General features: G+C 51.5%; 2 non-coding genes and 2 pseudogenes across 2 annotated transcripts; all 4 read right to left on the bottom strand.

Annotated features, from left to right (window-relative positions):
• Positions 1-1,897: 1,897 nt before the first annotated feature.
• LOC123730604 (U5 spliceosomal RNA) lies at positions 1,898-2,014 on the bottom strand. Its single transcript, XR_006762039.1, has one exon. It is a non-coding gene; the product is annotated as a U5 spliceosomal RNA (small nuclear RNA).
• Positions 2,015-2,700: 686 nt separating this feature from the next.
• Positions 2,701-2,874, bottom strand: LOC123730598 (uncharacterized; annotated as a pseudogene).
• A 2,753-nt stretch (positions 2,875-5,627) lies between these two features.
• On the bottom strand, positions 5,628-5,743 carry LOC123730659 (U5 spliceosomal RNA). The gene has a single exon (XR_006762094.1). It is a non-coding gene; the product is annotated as a U5 spliceosomal RNA (small nuclear RNA).
• A 690-nt stretch (positions 5,744-6,433) lies between these two features.
• LOC123730585 (uncharacterized) lies at positions 6,434-6,605 on the bottom strand (annotated as a pseudogene).
• Positions 6,606-8,747: the final 2,142 nt, after the last annotated feature.

Here is an 8,747-nt window from a genome sequence, read left to right as displayed (position 1 = left end):
TGGAGTAAAAGGCAAAACGTTTTCATAAGTCGCCTCTTTCTCCACCTCCACCTGTGTTTCCACCCCTTAACAGTCCCCCCACTCCTTCACCCCTCTCCTTCTGGTTCCCGCCTCGATGCCTTCTCTGTCTCCTTCCTCTCGATGCCTTCTCAGTCTCCATCTTCTCAATGTCTTCTCTGTCTTCTTCTCTGATGCCTTCTCCATCTTCCTCTCTGATGCCTTCTCTGTTCTCTCTCCTCTTGATGTCTTCTTTGTCTCCTTTCCCTCCGATGCCTTCTCTGTCTCCTCCCTCTCCGATGCCTTCTCAGCTCTCCATCTTCTCCAATGTCTTCTGTCTTCTTCTCTGATGCCTTCTCCATCTTCCTCTCTGATGCCTTCTCTGTCTCTCTCCTCTTCGTTCTTCTTTTGTCTCTCCCTTCCCCTCCGATGCCTTCTCTGTCTCCTCTCCTCCACCACTGTCTCTCTTTGTCCCTCCACACTACTGACTCCTTTCTCCTCCTCTCCTTTGGCCTCCTTCTCTTCTGGTACCACTATGCCATTTCTTCTTTGTCTTTTCCTTCTCCTGTTTTTTTTCCTCCTCTCCTCGGCTGTGTGTCCGCTCCCTCGCCTGCCTGTTCTTGGGGGTCTCCTCTTCTTTCCCCCATCCCCGGCTCTCGCTCCCCCAGCTGCAGACAGCGTATGACCTCTGCCGCGCCGGGCATTCACGCCACAGGTGCGTTAGCATGCCACACCCGTGACATGCCTTCGGCGCGTCACAGTCCCTCGCCTCGTGCTCCGCAGAATCCACAGTACCTACACTTCTTTTTGCTGCACGAGGGCGAGGATATCACCATAGGCTACAAGCCTGAGTAAACGGAGGCTGACGGGCATATGCAGTCCCCGGTCAGCCCCCAGGGAGAACTCATTAGCCGGGGAGGATGGATAGTCACCCTTTGGGTCTTCCCTGAGAAGAGCTTGATATGCTCTCCTCCCAGTCCAAAACCCGAGTGAATCCTTGAGGAGCCTTCCTGAGGAGATGTTATCCATATACCTCCCCAGGAAGGTCCTCACCTCTTCTTCTTTCACGTATGGGTTATACATCGTAACCGTCACCACTCTAAAATTTGCCTTCGCCAGGTTCGTCACTGCATAGAAGCACATAGGCTTCACTTCCTCCAATTCCCTTGCCTTCTGCATCGTGTCCTCATGTTGTTTTTCTGTGTACAATGTCACATCAAAACCTCCCTCTATTGGATTCCCCTGGAGGCAGAAGACATCCTCTACTCCAATCTTGAGCGCACCCATCAAGATAGTTCTCCCGAATGTCTCCCTCCCAAATTGCTCCACCGCTTTGTCCTTCCACACGAATCTCAACGTGTTGGCCAATCCGATCCCCGGAACCGACCTGCTCCGCTCATTTCCCTCCATTCCTTACAGAAAATAAGGCTTTCTTCAAAAAGTGACTCAAAAACAAAAACTTTCCTCCCTCCGGGCTTCTCGACCTTTTGGCTCAGCGGGCTTTGGGGCACCTCGGTACCAAGCTTGATCTGAGCCAAAAGGCCGAGCGATAACCCACAAATTGACCCCTGCACCCGCCCGGTGCCCGGGGGCCTCGGCAGACCTCATCGGTTTGGCAAAAGTTGGCTCCTCCTCACCTAACGCTTCCCTGGTGACAGGCGGGTGTGTTTTTTTTAAAAAGTCGCTAATGCGTCGTTAGGTCACTAGCTCTTTAATCCTAGTGCGACTATTTGTTCAATGCCCGGCAAATACACCAGTCATCGTCGGGCTTGAACTCAATCCGAGCGACTACTTTGAGGTGGAAAAAATACGCCGGTCGGTCAGCCGGCTTCAAGTCAAACGCCTGAGCAAAAGTCTCAAGGCGTCATCTCTGTCAATTTCTCTTGAAACAAGATACCGGGCTCTGCCAGAAAGCAAAGCCCTTCCAAAAATACGTTGAACTCGTAAGTGTTCCTCTCCACGGAAGTCTTTAGTAAAAGGCGAAAGGCTTGTGCGTAATGAAGAGAAACCAGAGTCGTATGGAAGTCAGAGGTCGGGGCCCGAGACACACACGGTGCACTCTAGGCCGGGTCCCGCGGGTGGTCCCCGAACCCACTCTTCCAAGTTTTCGAGGGCTGTGGGTAAAAAGTCACAGACAGACAGACAGACAGACAGACAGACAGACAGACAGATAGACAGATAGACAGATAGACAGATAGACAATCCTGGTGAAGTGATTGTATTTTTGGGGGGGCTCAAAAACACACACACACACACAATCCTGGTGAAGTGATTGTATTTTTTGGGGGCTCAAAAAACACACACACACACACACACACACACACAATCCTGGTGAAGTGATTGTATTTTTTGGGGGGCTCAAAAACACACACACACACACACACACACACACACACACACACACACACACACACACACACACACACACAATCCTGGTGAAGTGATTGTATTTTTGGGGGCTCAAAAAACACACACACACACACACACACACACACACACACACACACACACACACACACACACTCTCCTGGCCAATGTTTTTTTTTTTTTTTTTTTAAGTAAAATGGCGGGAAAACGGGGACCCCCATGAAGGGGCTTCGCACTTGTTTCAGTTTGGATGATTCTTCTTTTTCCATTCCTTCTCTTCTTCTGCTAGCTGTTTTACATAGCTTGGTGTATTTCTTTTCCTTGACAATGGGAGAAAAGTGTTGCACCGTTCCCGGAGGTACTGCAATACCGGGTCGATGCGTGGAGCGGACGGAGCAAGCCCCATTTCCGACTCCCTGTTCGAAAAATCCATTTAATATGTAGTCCCCCGATGGGGACGATTGTCGGATATTAAACTGATAAGAACAGATTTTTTTTTATAAAATATATTTATTACGTTCAATGCCTTTCAATACAAAACCATATATCAATCAAAAAATCATAACTAGGCATTTTACTTATAACACAATCCGGAAAACCCAAAACAATAAATCAGGGAAACATCTTCCTCCCTTTCCTACTTACAAACCAAACCCATACCCACACCAAAAAAATTCAAAGAAAAACTCACCCCATCCCGACCGACGGGGACGCCTTCTCCACTCCTGACGCTCCCCGTCGGCCTCCATCCCCTCTCCCCTGGATACAGAAACAATGCCTGGTACCCGCACACTCTGTGTCATTTGCCCCCACTTAAATCCACCACCCTACTTTCTTCTGGACTCAGGCCCGAGCACCCCATGCCCCAAACAGAAAACTTTCTCCTTCCTCCATCCCCAACCCTGGGCCATGCCTGGGAGGTCTAGCTCCGCAAGGGGTGTAAACGAACATGAAGGAGAGGAGCCCACGAGGGCCCTAAAACCTCTCCCCCTGCTCCCCCACACCCCCCCTTTTACCACCCTTCCTCCTCCTACTGTCCGGTCGCTCCCACGCTCTTTGGCTTCTTTATAGGTGGAGGACGCAACCAGGGAACATCCTGTCTGCGTCCGACAGCCCCCCCTCGCTTCGTTCATATTGTCCGCAGCCCCACCACCATCTCCCTCAGCTCCTCCACCCGTGATCTCACCTCTTTACTGTCCCCCCACTCCTTCACTCCATCTCCTACTGGTCCCGCCACCACTGCCTTCTCTTTCTCCTCCCTTTCTGTCTCTTTCTTCTCCACCACCTTCTTCCCTGTCTCCTTCCTTTCTGTCTCTTTCTTCTCCACCACCTTCTTCCCTATCTCCTTCCTTTCTGTCTCTTTCTCCTCCACCACCTTCTTCCCTGTCTCCTCCCTTTCTGTCTCTTTCTTCTCCACCACCTTCTTCCCTGTCTCCTTCCTTTCTGTCTCTTTCTTCTCCACCACCTTCTTCCCTCTCTCCTTCCTTTCTGTCTCTTTCTCCTCCACCACCTTCTTCCCTGTCTCCTTCCTTTCTGTCTCTTTCTCCTCCACCACCTTCTTCCCTCTCCTTCCTTTCTGTCTCTTTCTCCTCCACCACCTTCTTCCCTGTCTCCTTCCTTTCTATCTCTTTCTTCTCCACCGCCGTCTTCCCAGTCTCCTTCCTTTCTGTCTCTTTCTTCTCCACCTCCGTCTTCCCAGTCTCCTCCCTCTCTGTTGCCTTCTCCGTCTCCTTCCTCTCCACAGCCGTCTTCTCTGGCCCCTTCACTCTCCTGTCTCCTTCCTCCTCCTGCTCTCCTTTAGCCTTCTGCCCTTCCGTTTCCACTATGCTGTTGTCTTCTTTTCCGTTTTCTCCTCCCGCTTCCGTTTTCTCCTTTCTTCCACCCGTGTGTCCGCTCCCTCTGTTCCAGTCCTTTGTTCTTGGTCCCTCCTTCTACCCCCATCCCCGGCTCTTGCTCCCCCCAGCTGCAGACGCGTATGACCTCTGACGCGCCGGGCATTCACGCCACAGGTGCGTTAGCATACCACACCCGTGACATGCCTTCGGCGCGTCACAGTCCCTCGCCTCGTGCTCGTAGATCCACAATACCTACACTTCTTTGTGCCGCACGAGGCGAGGATATGACCATAGGCCATACAACGCCTGCAGAACGGAGGCTGACGGGCATAATGCAACGTCCCCGGTCAGCCCCCAGGAGAACATCGCCGGAGGATGGAGGTATCCACCAATCCATTTGGGTCCTCTCTTAGGAGGGCCTGAAACCCCCTCCTCCCGGTCCAAAAGCCCAGGGAATCTTTGAGGTGCCTTCCTGAGGAGACACCATCCATGTATCTCCCCAGAAAGGCCCTCACCTCCTCGTCCTTAACGTAAGGGTTGTAAATGTTCACGTTAACCACTCGGAAATTGCTCCTCGCCAAGCTAGTCACCACGTAATGGGACATCGGCTTCTCCTTTTCCACTTCTCTCACCTTTCTGAGAATCTCGTCGTGCTTTTTCTCCGTATGCAATGCCACATCATATGCACCCTCCAATGGGTTTTCTTGTAGGCAGAACACTTCCTCCACCTTCAGCCCAAGGATACCGATCAGGATAGTCCTCCCAAAAGCGTCTCTGTCCAGTGGATCCATCGCCTTATCCCTCCAGGAAAAGCGCACCGTATTCGCCAGCCCCATCCTAGGGACTGGCCTCCCTGTAGTATTTTGCGCCATCTCCGCAAGGAGCTTGGCGCCCTCTCCTCCGCTCCTGCTTTTCCTCCAAAAAGTAAAAACTGAAAAGAGCGGCAAAATACACCAACCGTGTCTCAAAAACCAAAAACAACAAACTTTCCTCCCCTCCTGCCTTCCTTCGACCTTTTGGCTCAGCGGGCTTTGGGGCACCTCGGTACCAAGCTTGATCTGAGCCAAAGGCCGAGAAGCGATAACCCACAAATTGACCCCTGCACCCGCCGGTCCCCGGGGCCTCGGCAGACCTCATCGGTTTGGCAAAAGTTGGCTCCTCCTCACCCAACGCTTCCCTGGTGACAGGCGGGTGTGTTTTTTTAAAAGTCGCTTAATGCGTCGTTAGGTCACTAGCTCTTTAATCCCTAGTGCGACTATTTGTTCAATGCCCGGCAAATACACCAGTCATCGTCGGGCTTGAACTCAATTGTCCGAGCGACTACTTTGAGTGGAAAAAATACGCCGGTCGGTCAGCCGGCTTCAAGTCAAACGCCTGAGCAAAAGTCTCGGCGTCATCTCTGTCAATTTCTCTTGAAACAAGATACCGGGCTCTGCCAGAAGCAAAGCCCTTCCAAAATACGTTGAACTCGTAAGTGTTCCTCTCCACGGAAGTCTTTAGTAAAAGGCGAAAGGCTTGTGCGTAATGAAGAGAAACCAGAGTCGTATGGAAGTCAGAGGTCGGGGCCCGAGACACACACGGTGCACTCTAGGCCGGGTCCCCGCGGGTGGTCCCCGAACCCACTCTTCCAAGTTTTCGAGGGCTGTGGGTAAAAAGTCACAGACAGACAGACAGACAGACAGACAGACAGACAGACAGACAGATAGACAGATAGACAGATAGACAGATAGACAATCCTGGTGAAGTGATTGTATTTTTTGGGGGGCTCAAAACACACACACACACACAATCCTGGTGAAGTGATTGTATTTTTTGGGGGGGCTCAAAAACACACACACACACACACACACACACACACAATCCTGGTGAAGTGATTGTATTTTTTGGGGGGCTCAAAAAAAACACACACACACACACACACACACACACACACACACACACACACACACACACACACAATCCTGGTGAAGTGATTGTATTTTTTGGGGGCTCAAAAACACACACACACACACACACACACACACACACACACACACACACACACACACTCTCCTGGCCAATGTTTTTTTTTTTTTTTTTTTTTTTAAGTAAAATGGCGGGAAAACGGGGACCCCCATGAAGGGGGCTTCGCACTTGTTTCAGTTTGGATGATTCTTCTTTTTCCATTCCTTCTCTTCTTCTGCTAGCTGTTTTACATAGCTTGGTGTATTTCTTTTTCCTTGACAATGGGAGAAAAGTGTTGCACCGTTCCCGGAGGTACTGCAATACCGGGTCGATGCGTGGAGCGGACGGAGCAAGCCCCATTTCCGACTCCCTGTTCGAAAAATCCATTTAATATGTAGTCCCCCGATGGGGACGTATCAGATATTAAACTGATAAGAACAGATTTTTTTTTATAAAATATATTTATTACGTTCAATGCCTTTCAATACAAAACCATATATCAATCAAAAATCATAACTAGGCATTTTACTTATAACACAATCCGGAAAACCCAAAACAATAAATCAGGGAAACATCTTCCCTCCCTTTCCTACTTACAAACCAAACCCATACCCACACCAAAAAATTCAAAGAAAACTCACCCCCATCCCGACCGACGGGGACGCCTTCTCCACTCCTGACGCTCCCCCGTCGGCCTCCATCCCTCTCCCCTGGATACAGAAACAATGCCTGGTACCCGCACACTCTGTGTCATTTGCCCCCACTTAAATCCACCACCCTACTTTCTTCTGGACTCAGGCCCGAGCACCCCATGCCCCCAAACAGAAAACTTTCTCCTTCCTCCATCCCCCAACCCTGGGCCATGCCTGGGAGGTCTAGCTCCGCAAGGGGTGTAAACGAACATGAAGGAGAGGGAGCCCACGAGGGCCCTAAAACCTCTCCCCCTGCTCCCCCACACCCCCTTTTTACCACCCTTCCTCCTCCTACTGTCCGGTCGCTCCCACGTCTTTGGCTTCTTTATAGGTGGAGGACGCAACCAGGAACATCCCCTGTCTGCGTCCGACAGCCCCCCCTCGCTTCGTTCATATTGTCCGGCAGCCCCACCACCATCTCCCTCAGCTCCTCCACCCGTGATCTCACCTCTTTACTGTCCCCCCACTCCTTCACTCCATCTCCTACTGGTCCCGCCACCACTGCCTTCTCTTTCTCCTCCCTTTCTGTCTCTTTCTTCTCCACCACCTTCTTCCCTGTCTCCTTCCTTTCTGTCTCTTTCTTCTCCACCACCTTCTTCCCTATCTCCTTCCTTTCTGTCTCTTTCTCCTCCACCACCTTCTTCCCTGTCTCCTCCCTTTCTGTCTCTTTCTTCTCCACCACCTTCTTCCCTGTCTCCTTCCTTTCTGTCTCTTTCTTCTCCACCACCTTCTTCCCTATCTCCTTCCTTTCTGTCTCTTTCTCCTCCACCACCTTCTTCCCTGTCTCCTTCCTTTCTGTCTCTTTCTCCTCCACCACCTTCTTCCCTCTCTCCTTCCTTTCTGTCTCTTTCTCCTCCACCACCTTCTTCCCTGTCTCCTTCCTTTCTATCTCTTTCTTCTCCACCGCCGTCTTCCCAGTCTCCTTCCTTTCTGTCTCTTTCTTCTCCACCTCCGTCTTCCCAGTCTCCTCCCTCTCTGTTGCCTTCTCCGTCTCCTTCCTCTCCACAGCCGTCTTCTCTGGCCCCTTCACTCTCCTGTCTCCTTCCTCCTCCTGCTCTCCTTTAGCCTTCTGCCCTTCCGTTTCCACTATGCTGTTGTCTTCTTTTCCGTTTTCTCCTCCCGCTTCCGTTTTCTCCTTCTCTTCCACCCGTGTGTCCGCTCCCTCTGTTCCAGTCCTTTGTTCTTGGTCCCTCCTTCTACCCCCATCCCGGCTCTTGCTCCCCCCAGCTGCAGACGCGTATGACCTCTGATGCGCCGGGCATTCACGCCACAGGTGCGTTAGCATACCACACCCGTGACATGCCTTCGGGCGCGTCACAGTCCTCGCCTCGTGCTCGTAGATCCACAATACCTACACTTCTTTGTGCCGCACGAGGCGAGGATATGACCATAGGCCATACAACGCCTGCAGAACGGAGGCTGACGGGCATAATGCAACGTCCCCGGTCAGCCCCCAGGAGAACATCGCCGGAGGATGGAGGTATCCACCCAATCCATTTGGGTCCTCTCTTAGGAGGGCCTGGAAACCCCTCCTCCCGGTCCAAAAGCCCAGGGAATCTTTGAGGTGCCTTCCTGAGGAGACACCATCCATGTATCTCCCCAGAAAGGCCCTCACCTCCTCGTCCTTAACGTAAGGGTTGTAAATGTTCACGTTAACCACTCGGAAATTGCTCCTCGCCAAGCTAGTCACCACGTAATGGGACATCGGCTTCTCCTTTTCCACTTTCTCTCACCTTTCTGAGAATCTCGTCGTGCTTTTTCTCCGTATGCAATGCCACATCATATGCACCCTCCAATGGGTTTTCTTGTAGGCAGAACACTTCCTCCACCTTCAGCCCAAGGATACCGATCAGGATAGTCCTCCCAAAAGCGTCTCTGTCCAGTGGATCCATCGCCTTATCCCTCCAGGAAA

This window comes from Salmo salar, chromosome ssa25 (genome assembly GCF_905237065.1).
Source record: "Salmo salar chromosome ssa25, Ssal_v3.1, whole genome shotgun sequence".
NCBI lineage: Eukaryota > Metazoa > Chordata > Actinopteri > Salmoniformes > Salmonidae > Salmo > Salmo salar.
Note: the sequence above shows the minus strand (reverse complement) of the source record. Positions and strands in the feature narration are given on the sequence as shown.